The 12,915-nt window shown below is 28.2% G+C and overlaps 1 protein-coding gene across 2 annotated transcripts in view; it reads right to left on the bottom strand.

Annotated features, from left to right (window-relative positions):
• LOC127283548 (tyramine receptor 1-like) overlaps positions 1–12,915 on the bottom strand; it is a 241,913-nt gene that overhangs the window by 161,641 nt on the left and 67,357 nt on the right. The gene's annotated exons all lie outside the window — the stretch shown is intronic.

The raw sequence follows: 12,915 nt of genomic DNA, 5'->3' as shown, positions 1-12,915 counted from the left end.
CTGTAAATATCGCGGATACTTATACCCTAACCGATTGATGTTGTTTATGAGAGAGAAAAACACTGCCATCTGGCGGATAGTTGGAAAATTAACGTAGAGCGAAATTTAAATTGCGTGCAGGAAAAACTGTAAATATAAACATTTACTTGAAAATGTATTTACTTAAGAATGCATACTATTGCATTAAACAAAACTTAATTAATGTTACAATGGTCACAAATAATTTATTTAATTTTAATTCTTTATACTTACAGTTTTTCCTTCATGCAGTTTGAATTTCGCGCTACGTTAATTTTCCAACTATCCGCCAGATGGCAGTGTTTTTCTCTCTCATAAACAACATCAATCGTTTAGGGTATAAGTATCCGCGATATTTACAGAATCTTCACAATATCTCTTTTAATTAGCTGATAATTGTTAATGCCTAGCAGGACGTTAGAAAATATTTTTTTCTTTTTCTCCGTTTATTGCGGATGATTTTATATATAACCCTTGATCCGAAGGGAAATAATAATGTTATTATATATAATAAAATATAATATATAAATATAACAAAAAATTTTATTATATTTTAGTTTTAATAATTAATTTTTTTAATCTTGGCTGAAGTCTGATTTTTTGTATTTTTGAATATTGGGCCAATATTGAAATTCGAGCCTTGGCATTGGTCTCTACACTACCAGACTTGGTCCAATATTGGATAAAATAACTGGTCCAATATTTAGCCAATATTCAGTCTTGGTTATTTCCCACTGGGCAATTATAATCTGTAAAAAGAGCAAAAGAGTTGTATTTTATTTTCTTTAAAAAAAAAAAAATTTCTGAAAAAAGCCTAAAATTTCGGCCGTCACATAGGAATAGTGCCTTAAAGGCAGAAGATTTTTACTGATAAAGTACTTTTAGTCCTTACAAAAAATAAAACAAAAAACTAACCTCAATTTTAACTGGGATAATTATTATTATTTTAGATAAAGAAAAAAATTATCAAATTAATTTGTATTGTTGCGACCGATTAATGTAACATTTACATTAAGAAAATGAATATTAAATTAGAACATTCATTTTAATTGAGTTTTTGAGTCTAGATTTGCGTCCGCCACAACTCAGGAATCTTTTAAATTTGGTTCTTCATTTTTAAAATTTAGGTCAATTTAAATGTATTGAAAAGATAAATAATTGTTTAGTCATTTAAAGTTAATAGCATAGAAGTGGTTTAATCCACATGGAACTTATATTTTTAAAGAAAAGAAAATGTAGTTTTTTAGAAACTTAATTTTTTTTAAAATTTTTATAGTAAAAATCTATTTTTGGTCAGTCAAACTGTTCTTTTCTATGTCTTATGTATATATGTAAAACTGACGTTTACTGTGAAACAAATATATATGCAAAGAATACTAGAAGACTGATTAAAGGGCTTGTCCTATTTTGGTAAAATATATGAGATGGATGTTTTCTCTTCACCTAAATATCTCACGAAATGTCAGAACTTCAAGCTAAGTAAAACTAGAGAAACGAAGAAATATTCTTTACCACCATCGCGAAAGATTGTTATATATATATATGCAATTTTCTCTCTTTAAATTAAATTTGAATTTTAAAATAATAATAATAATAATAATAATAATAAACAAGGAGGGGGTCCTTTATGTTTATTTCATAAACATTTTGCTTCCTCATTGTGTGAAGCAAAAAAAAAGCTTCCTCGTGGAGGAAGCTATGAATTTCATATATATACTTTAATTTTAATAAACACAACATTTTTTAATTAAATTGTAAATTTTCATTTTTCAACTTTCATTAATTCTTTAAATTTCAATCAAATCTATACTTTATATATATACCCATCGATACGTCTTAATGTAAGGAAGACGATTATATTATATATTACCTAAATTTTTTCTATTTAAAAATTTTTTCAATTAAAAAAAATTTTTTGAATAAAGTCGATAAAATTGTTTTTTTTTTTGGTTATTTTTAAAACTCCTCTCGTCATTTTTAAGAGATTAATGTGATAAATAAGCCTACCAAATTTTATCTAAATCCATTAAAACCTGTTAAAGATATCGTGTTCACAAAAACGATCCACACATACATACATCCAAACAATTGATCAAGATCTCATATAACATGTTTCTATATAGAGGAAAATTTGTTTTCACCATGTTTGAAAATTTTATAAACGAAAGGACTACAAAGCTTCCTCCGCGAGAAAGCAAAATTATTAATATAATTATAATAATAATTATAGGTATTATGATTAATTAAACATAGTTTTAATAATAATTTAAAAAATATAATTAAATGAATATTTTTGTGTGAAACATTAGTAAATATAATAAATTATAAAATTTTTTTTAAGCAATCGTAAAATGTACGACTCTTTTCACATGTATAATAAAAAAAAATTTAACAGCCAATTAATTATTTTTACTTTTGCGAAACATAAACAATGTTCTTATAGTTACAACAAATTTAAAAAAAATATTATAACGTTTATTTTTGCAATTTAATTAAATGACTCATTTATTTTTTTCCTTTCGTTTAAAATTTGTTTGTATTTTATTAATTTTTGTTCTGCAATAAATGTTTATAAATAGAAACATATATACGTTAATTGTCGTTCATTAATTATTTCCCCACATGGAGCATAAACAATATTCTGCACGCATATATGTATAAATACCACAATAAATTTTTACCAACTTTTTTATATTCTTGTGGCTATTCATTATTGGGATCTGACATGGGGGCGGGGCCTAAAGCAATATGGCGTAAATTGGGTAACACTTTTAGTGAATTTACATGGGATGCAATAGAACAAAATCGTTTAAAAAATATTGCTTAATTTAATAAATGTATAAGTGAATTTTTTTAATACAAAATTACTATTTAAATTCCTATTTACAAACATGAATAAAAATATAAAAGAAATCTTATTTTTATACAAATGATTTTCTCAAATCCAGCGATACATGTGCAAGAAAAGTATTGTATTTTCCTTTATATTTCATGTAATTATATGAAAATTTATAAATGTATATATTTCATTTTTCATTGTAAAAGTCTGTTAACAAGAAGTGAAAAAAAAAATTATTTATCCGTTTTTACAGTGATAAATTAACTTTCAAAATGTTCACATGCACGGGTAATATGAAAGATTATATAACCTCCAAATTTTAAAATCTTAAACTTACCTGGCAAAATGTAATCACTTCTTTTGAAATGCATAGAACATACTCTCATAGAAGGCTTTATACTGTTTATTTTTAAAGCATTTTTCCAGGCCTTTAATTGATCGACTTTTTCAAAATTATCGAACGTATTTTTCACATCCACTACTCGTTGTTTTGGTTTCGGAAATTTATGGAAAATTACGCTTAAATTTTTCGCTACAGTACTGCCACAGCCTCTCACAGAACACTTAATTCTGTAGGAAGATTTCTCACGCGGTAAAAAATGTAGCTTCATTCATAATGATAAAATAATTAACAATGACAGCGGAACTACAATTGCAAGTGACACAAACAGTTATCCAAAACTAGTTACATTTTTCAACACCAGATGGCATGTGTACGAATGTCAGATCCCAATATTAGAATGATTAATTTAGGGAAAAAATTTCGAAAATATTAACATTCTCCTGACCATCTCTTGGCGGCGTTTTTTTATTATTAAAAAGGAGAGAAAAAAAAGGTGAGTAGATGAAAAAAAAAAATTATAAATTAAAATCTTCTAGCCAATATATACTGTAGCCTTTTAAATTTTTTATCACTTAGGAAGAATAAAAATGCTTAATAGATGGTAAAAATAAAAATTTCAAAAGAGAAAGGTTGTGAGGTACATTTTTATAATTTTATCAAATGTTCTCCCCCTGAAATCGGAACATGATGTATATTTTATTTTACAATTTCTCACACCCATTTTAAATCCATTCAGATGTATATAGTGTAAGAAGGTGCGTTGTGCATTTGTATATATATATACGAGGAGGAGTATAGAAATAAAAAGAAAAAAAAAGAGAGAGAGAGAGAGAGAGTAAAGAAGAACATTCAATGAGAAATCCAATGCTCCAAGATAGCTACGTGCAATGCGCATATATGTCCTTTTGTCACCCCGAGAGAAATAATCCACTTCAGAGTAAAACTCAGCCTCGAGGAAATTCTACTTCTAAATACACACACACAAATATATATATATAAAGATTTCAAGAGATCGATTTCTATTCCCAGTTCAAGTAAAATGTCGACGTATTTCTTCGAAACCCTTCAAAAACAAAAGTTTCTTCACCACCGAACGGTAGATACTTCTCTTTTGTTATCATTCATTTATACAAAAAATTTACATATCTCTGCAATTGAAAATTATTAAAATCCTATCGAATACGGACAGAAATTTAAGAAACGCAGTGTATAGGGAAGTTTAAATAAAATTAATTTTTATAGAGAGAGAAATAAAATTTGCATATACTGTACGCAAATATTATATTAATAAATAATAAATATTATTGTTACTATTATTTTTATTAATTTGCTTCATAAAAGTTATTCTCTATTCAGGCGGCGATTTTTAAAAACCAATTATCAACAATCACCCAAGAAGCACGTAATATATCCTCAATATCAAGGTGATATTACACGTGAGATTCGTAATATAACGCTGTAATATTACAGTAATCTTACAGTGATCTTAAAATGTCCGCCTCAAGGTAATATTACCGGGAATATTACTGTAATATTAACGGTAATATTACAGTAATATTAACGGTAAAATTACAGTAATATTACAGACTGATTTGAGTTATTCATAAAGCATAAAAAACGTACTCTCTAAATCTGAATAAGTGAAATTTTACTTAAAATGTGTCAAAAGTCTTCCACGTAGAAAAATAAGTGTATATGCACTTAAAAATAAGTGAAACTTCACTTAATTTTGAGTGAAAACCACTTATTTAAAAGTGCATATACACTTATTTTTCTACGTGGAAGACTTTTGACACATTTTAAGTGAAATTTCACTTATTCAGATTTAGAGAGTAAATATATTATAAGTCAATTTGGCTTGTTGGTAAAACTCTGGACTCGTGTGCTTTGAGTTCGGGGTTCGATTCCCTGGATGGGTAGATTTTTTTCGTAAAGAAATGTTCCCATAATATTACTGTAATATTCTCTTGTAATATTACCTTAATATTACGGTATAATATTACTGCAATATTACTGTAATATTACCTTAATATTAGCGCGTAATATTACAGTAACATTACCGGTAATATTACCTTGAGGCGGACATTTTAAGATCACTGTAAGATTACTGTAATATTACAACGTTATATTACGAATCTTACATGGAATATTACCTTGATATTGAGGTTATATTATGTGCTTCTTGGGCAATTTAAAAAGAATAATGACCGTAACATAACCTCAAACTAAAATATTGTTTTTTAACTTAAACGATTGTAGAAAATGTTTTAATGAGTAAAATATTGTTTACAAATATTTGAATAAAAATTGCAATTAAATTGTCCAAAATTTATTGAAATTAATTTTTATTATATATTAGTTTGCGTTTAAAAACGTATAGTTAAAAATTAATTTTTAATTTGAGATTAATGTTACGAGTTAAAAAAAAATTGTTATTGAATTTGTGTGACAAAACGATAATTCTACTAAGAATTTGTGATTTGATTTTATAAAACAACATTTTTTTAAAGTAATTTATTAGTTACATATATTTTTTCTGCAGTTAAAAATATGTCATCATATAATTTGAATGAATGTATTTTTCTACATTATATATATATATATATATACTTAAAAGAATGAATTTTGCCTCTGACGTAACAAAGTTTTTATCAACTTCTGACTAAACAATTTTCAACTACCTATTAAGTAAGATTTGTGTGACTCAAAAGTTTTTTTTTCTATATAACTTTAGAAATAAATCTTTGTCTGACAATACATATTTTCACAATGTTCTTAAGGTGTTTTTCTATCGAAAATATAAATCTATTTAAACTTAAGGAGGAATGGTACCCATTAACATAACCTCAAAACTGAGAGAATTAATTAATTAATGAAAAAAAATATATTTTCCAAATTCAGAAGTAAATTGTAACTAATTCATATAGCAAAAGCTCAGTCATTAATTTAAGTTTTATTAATTAAGATTAAAAGGGTGTCTGATCAAATATATTTTTTTAATTTAAAAAGAATATTTTTTACTAATTAAAAAGTAATTCTTATTATACACAAAAGATGTTTTTAGGTATTACTTCATTTTTTTGTCAAAAAGCAGAAACAAAATTTGTAATATCGTAAAAGTGAGATCAAAAAATTTTAAAACATAACCTCAAAAATGTAACTATCATTAATATTTATATGTTTTTCCACTTAATTTTATAACTTTATCTCTTAAAAAGCTTTTTAAAAATTAAATCGTCCACGAATAACTTTTACCGACCTTATGGTATGACGAAACGCCTTTTCACTACTTAATACGTCTCGTACTGTCTGACTAAACATCTTTTATACTTCTGACAAATGTAATTGTTGTTTTCTTCGAAAATACTTGATATATTGATCTAAAATTTTGTGAAGAACTCAAAAATAATATAAGGAATCGCTGTTATGAAAGAAATTAATTTTAAAAAATTGCACATTTGAGGAAAATTAAATATTATTTAACATAATTTAATTATATGAAATTGTAATGAAGCTAATGATAAAAAATGACGAATAAGTTCAACGGATTAGGGTTTGTTTAAAATTATATTACATGACATCGAAGGCACGATTGCGTATCTCTTATTAATACACTGAGAGAAAAGATTAGTTGGGGGTTACCATTTTTAGTTAGTAAACTATAATGCTGCTAATTTATTAGTTGTGGTTACTATTTTTATTAGTTGGAATAACTATTTTATTATTTGGTTTAATTAATTCCCTCACAGCATGGGATATCCCGTGGATGTCCAATTTTCATCCCGCGATATCCCTAAGACATCCCATGAGATATCCCACGGGACAGAAATTTGGATATCCCAGGGATATCCCGTGGACATCCCCGGGAGATACCAGGGATATCTCATGGATATTCCATGCAGGATATCTCTGGGATATCCCCCACGGGATTTATTTATCGCGCATGTGCAGGGAACAAACATATGATTGCTTTCTAAGATGTCGGACTAAGGTCTAGAGTATCAAGTGTATAAGTAAAGTGACGCAATAGTGTTCATGTATACACGAAAAGACTTTGTACATCACTTTCTGTCAAACTTGCCAAGAGATTTTAGTAAACTCGCGACCAAACTCGGAAAAAATGGAAAACTATCATTTTATATAAATGTTTTCAACAAAAAATATTTTCTCTTTTATCAAAATTTAGTAGTCACGCTAAGAAATATTCTTTAACGCTGTAAGAAAAATTAAGATTAAGAAAAAATGAATGTCAAAAGTATATTCTTTATATTTGTAAGAACGACATTTTCGTTGCGTCGTGTTTACAATTTAATAGTCTCACGATGAAAACAGCACGCATACAAACAAGCGAAGCTTGTCCGTGTAGCGTCAGCAGTTGAATAGTTCCGGTATAGATAGAAAAATGTCTACACAACGAACACTTTTAATAATCCTGTTTGCATAAAAAATTAATTCTGACATTTCCTAAAATTGACCTTATTAATAATATTAAATAATTTATTTTTTAAAAAATTTTTTTATTGCACTTGAAAAAAGTTTAAACATAATAAAAATTTTCTCGTAAGTGGAAATGAAATGGTGAGATTAGTATATAAGAAAAATAAACTGCCCTCTTTTGATATCGTTGATATGAATTGTATTTGCGTTGCGGCGGTTAAAGCGAGCGTTTACCCTATCTGTATTTTAGGCGATTTTAGGTTAAGATGCGTTTATATATGTGATCTCTCGTTCATAGGTAAATTGGATTTCTACATTACTTGTAGATTGTCGATATAAATACGTAGTCACGCTATTAAAAGCTATGTACATGTTTTTTTTTAGTGAAACTTCAGATTTTATTTTTTGATCGACTGACTATTAAATTTTTAAATTCTCAACAATCAATTATTGTACGTCAGTAACTTTTTTCTGATTTTAATAGTCAGACTACGAATTATTAATACCTTTCCTTTTTTTCCAAGTTTGGTAAAAAGTTTACTAAAATCTCGTGGCGAGTTTAACACAAAGTGATGCACAAAGTCTTTCCGTGATATATTTTTAGTCATGATTTTTAAATAGCAAATTCTTTCCGTGAAAAATTAATAATTAAAATCAACGTTTGTTTTGTATATTGATATAGTTTTCAAACAGTTATTTTATATATGCTGACCACCAAGTTTTTTATAAGCAATAAGATGTTATGTTATGTTAAGAGGTTATGTTGTGAGATGTTTTGTTCTCTCATAAAAATCGTACGGTTATTAATTTATAAATTAAAAAATCATATAAAAATAATTTCTAGAACAAATATATTTTTGGAAATAGTTGTTCTTTTAATACATAAAAAAATTATTGTCGCTTTTTTCTTACTGTAATTAGTGCATATCCCGCGGGGGAATTCCACGGGATGGAAATTTGGATATCCCAGGAATGTCGCTGGGATATCCTTTTGTTGAGAGGTTTAGTTTATTGGAATTACTATTTGATTAGTTACCTTACTAAAGAAATGTTTCGTCTGACTAACTAAATGGTATAACAATAACTAACATAAATTAACAAAAATACTCTTACTAACGAAATGGTAATCGCAACTAATCGTTTCTCTCAGTGTAGCAAAATAAAATAAAAACAACTTTAAAATAAATTTATTGAAAATAAAAAAGAAAAATTAGGAAATAGAAACTATATATATATATATATATATGAGGAAATTGAAGAAAAAAATATTTCCTATCACAAATATTCTTGTTGAGATATTTATCATCGAAATTTCAAGAGCTTATAGAAGAACAAAGATTCGGAGGACAGAAAGTATGAAAGAAAATACTTTGTGGAAGAATAGAGATACAGATCGTGCACGTGAATGGATTTAAAGATGGATGTACTTTTGATACAAAACTGAAATATCCGCATGATACACTTACACACATATAAATATATATATATATATATTACGTATACTTATATAGTTCTATTCACCACATGAACAAGTTATTGAAAAGAAACTAAAACTTAAATACCTTTATTACAGATTTTTCTATCTATATTAGAATATTTCATTGTAAAAAGCGTATTACATTATTTTCTAAAAAGCCAAATTTGTATATTTCCCAAATGTACGAGTTCATTCTACTGAAAATAACTGTCGTCTAATTAGAGCACACAATTATGCACAACAGTTGCTTTAAATAGAGATAGTATTACACAAAGGGTCAGAAATACGATGAATTTCTATATATATATATAAAAAACACTTTTATTTCTAGATTGTCATGTTAGTAATAGCCTCATTTATTAATTATAAATTTACTTTTACTATACATATATATACTACATATATATTTTTTACTACATATATATATTCACCAGCAATAAAAAGTTGTTATTTAAAAAAAACTTCTTTTCTTTGATTGCAATTTAAAAAAAAAGAATTGTTCCTTTGATATAAATAAATCCTGTATTTAAATCAGCAATAAAATAATAACTTAATTCCAACAGAATCTCTTTATATCAAAGGAATAATAAATTTTCTGAATTATATAATTGCAGTGAAACAAGAGGTTTTGTTTCCAACAAAAAAAGAAACTTTTTCTTCTTGGGAGTTTGTTAAATTATTTTTTCTATTATTATAAAGATAATCAAATCTTATTATCATTTTTAGGGTTTCGTGGCCCATGGCCGAAATCCTTATAGTTTCACTTTGGCGTCCGTCTGTCCGTAGTACAAACCCCAATAGTTGACATGTCCCAGTAGTTGACCTGTCTCAGTAATTGACATGTCCCAATAGTTGACATGTCCCAATAGTTGGCATGTCTCTATAGGGGCATGTTCAGTAGTTGACATGTCCCTATAGTTGACATGTCTCTAATAGTTCATGTCTTAATAGTGGACATTATCGAATGGACATTTTACCTAATGTTTTTGTTTGTGAATCAAAAAAGATAAATGATAGAAGAAAGACCTCCACTCCGCAGCCACTCTTTCTTTTTTCTTTCATTTACCTTTTTTATCAATTTTGATTTTTGCCAATTTTTGATTGCCATTTTTAGGGTTTCGTCGCCCATGGCTGAAAGCCTTATAGTTTCACTTTGGCGTCCGTCTGTCCGTAGTATATTTTGGGACACCACAGCTCCCAAAATCAAATTTTAGGGCACAGATCCCAAATTAAAATTTTGGGGCACCACAGATCCTAAATTCAAATTTTGGGGCCCCACAGATCCCAAATTAAACTTTTGGGTCACCACAGATCCCAAATTCGAATTTTGGGGCCCCACAGATCCCAAATTCAAATCTTGGGGCCCCACAGATCCCAAATTAAACTTTTGGGGCACCACAGATCCCAAATTCGAATTTTTGGGCCCCACAGATCCCAAATTCAAATTTTGGGGCCCCACAGATCCCAAATTAAACTTTTGGGGCACCACAGATCCCAAATTCGAATTTTGGGGTCACCAGAGATCCCAAATTCGAATTTTGGGCCCCACAGATCCCAAATTCGAATTTTGGGCAAACATAGCTTCCAAATTCGAATTTTCGGGCACCACAGATCTCAAATTCAAATTTTGGGGCACCATAGCTCCCAAATTGAAGATTTAAGGCCCCACAGATCCCAAATTCGAATTTTGGGCAAACATAGCTTCCAAATTCGAATTTTGGGGCACCACAGATCCCAAATTCAAATTTTGGGGCACCATAGCTCCCAAATTCAAATTTTGGGGCCCCACAGATCCCAAATCTCCATTTACTGAATGGACATTTTCCCGAATGGACATTACATGAATGGACATTACATGTCCCATTAGTTAACATGCCCCTATAATTAACATGTCCCAGTAGTTCACCTGTCTCAGTAATTGACATGTCCCAATAGTTGACATGTCCATATAGTTGACATGTCCCTATAGTTGACATGTCTTAATAGTGGACATTATCGAATGGACATTTTACCTAATGTTTTTGTTTGTGAATCAAAAAAGATAAATGATAGAAGAAAGACCTCCACTCCACAGCCACTCTTTCTTTTTTCTTTCATTTACCTTTTTGAATTTTGATTTTGCCAATTTTTGATTTTCTTCGTATTTACTGTCTGGGGGAGAATTAATTTATAGAAATTAATATTTTATATTTTATAATTAATTTATAATAAAAATTTTGCTAAATAAATAAAATTTAATAGTACATAAAATTTATAAAATAAATTTTATTATTTATTTTTAAATTATTTATTTTTGATTTATTTTTTTTTTAATTAAAATTTAAAGCGCCACGAAACCCTAGATGTAGGCGCAATTGCGCCTAGTTCTTTTCCTATTTTTGATTTTTTTTTATTATATAATTGTGTATACTTTTGAAAAATAAAAAACCTCCATGAATTTGGTGTTGACGCTCAGTGCCAAAAATTGTTTTTTTACAGGACGAAAAATGTCAAATTATTTTTTTTAAGATTTTCCGTTTCAAATAATCCCAAAACCTTTTTAAAAATGATCTGATATTTTTGGTCCCGTGAAAAATAATTTTCGACGCTAACTGTCGACGCCAACTTCATGGAGGTTGGAAAAAGCTATATATATATATAAAATCAGACTTTTGTCTATACGCTGCACAGAATTCAAAATTTTTTTTCTTTTATTTTCTTATATAGGGGAATAGTGTCAGGGTTGGACACAGTTTTGGTTTTTTGTTTATAAATATTTTGTTTAGATAAATTCAGTCAATTGTGGTATATGGGTGGAAAGATCTACAAAAGAGGAACACTTTTGCTGTGGACCGTAAATTGATTGGTCCAAAATTAAAAAAGTTATAAACATTTAAAAAAAAAAATCTAGTCAGGGTTGGACTTTTCAGTCAGGGTTGGACACTTTTTGAAAATCGAAACGCATTATTGGTAAAAACGTAAAATAACATTTGTAATGTTTTTATTCTTATTTTTTCATGTTTATCTTTACTTATTGTTTACAAATTGTAAAGCTTCATGGGTTTAAAAAAGGAATGAACTCAAATTACAAAAAATAACGCTTTATTGTTCCAAATAACTCAATGAAATGATGAACAAAATTTATACAATTTAAGTATTATTTTTCTAATATCTTTGGCACAATTTTGCACTGAAATATCAATAAAATAAAATTTATTTATAAATTGTATCAAATTCATAATTAATATGGGTGTCCAACCCTAACTGTATAAAGTGTCCAACCCTAACTAGAAGCATCATTTTCGAATTGTGCTAACCATAACCAGATATGTGTCGCGATTCGATTTTTCACTTTTTTTCTTCTTAAATTATGTACCCCACAATACATTCAATAAGCTTACCTTGCCGAATTCTTGCTTTTTTTACACATTTTTTAGGCTTATTCACAAGTCAAACAAAACTTTTTTTGTCTCTTCGATTGCACCGAAGTCACAGTAGACGCTACTTTTGATTCTCCAAAAATGTAATGCCATAAAAAGTTAGGTTACACTACTAGAAGATTCGGCACGTACGCACACAGGTGGCGCTAGTGTTCTTATTTAAAAAAAGCCAAGTGTCCAACCCTGACACTATTCCCCTACTAAAAAATCCGAAAATGACAAAGAAAAAAAATGTCTGTCTGTATGTATGTGTGTCTGTTCCCAAAATTTTGACCGCGCATCACGCGAAAATGGTTCGATAGATTTTATTGAAACTTGGCAAAATTTTAGGTGTTGGTTCAACTTAAAATCCTATAAATTTACAGAACTCAAAAATATTCAA

Source organism: Leptopilina boulardi, unplaced genomic scaffold (genome assembly GCF_019393585.1).
Source record: "Leptopilina boulardi isolate dan_hultmark-lab unplaced genomic scaffold, ZJU_Lbou_2.1 LbouV2_310, whole genome shotgun sequence".
Classification (NCBI taxonomy): Eukaryota; Metazoa; Arthropoda; class Insecta; order Hymenoptera; family Figitidae; genus Leptopilina; species Leptopilina boulardi.
Note: the sequence above shows the minus strand (reverse complement) of the source record. Positions and strands in the feature narration are given on the sequence as shown.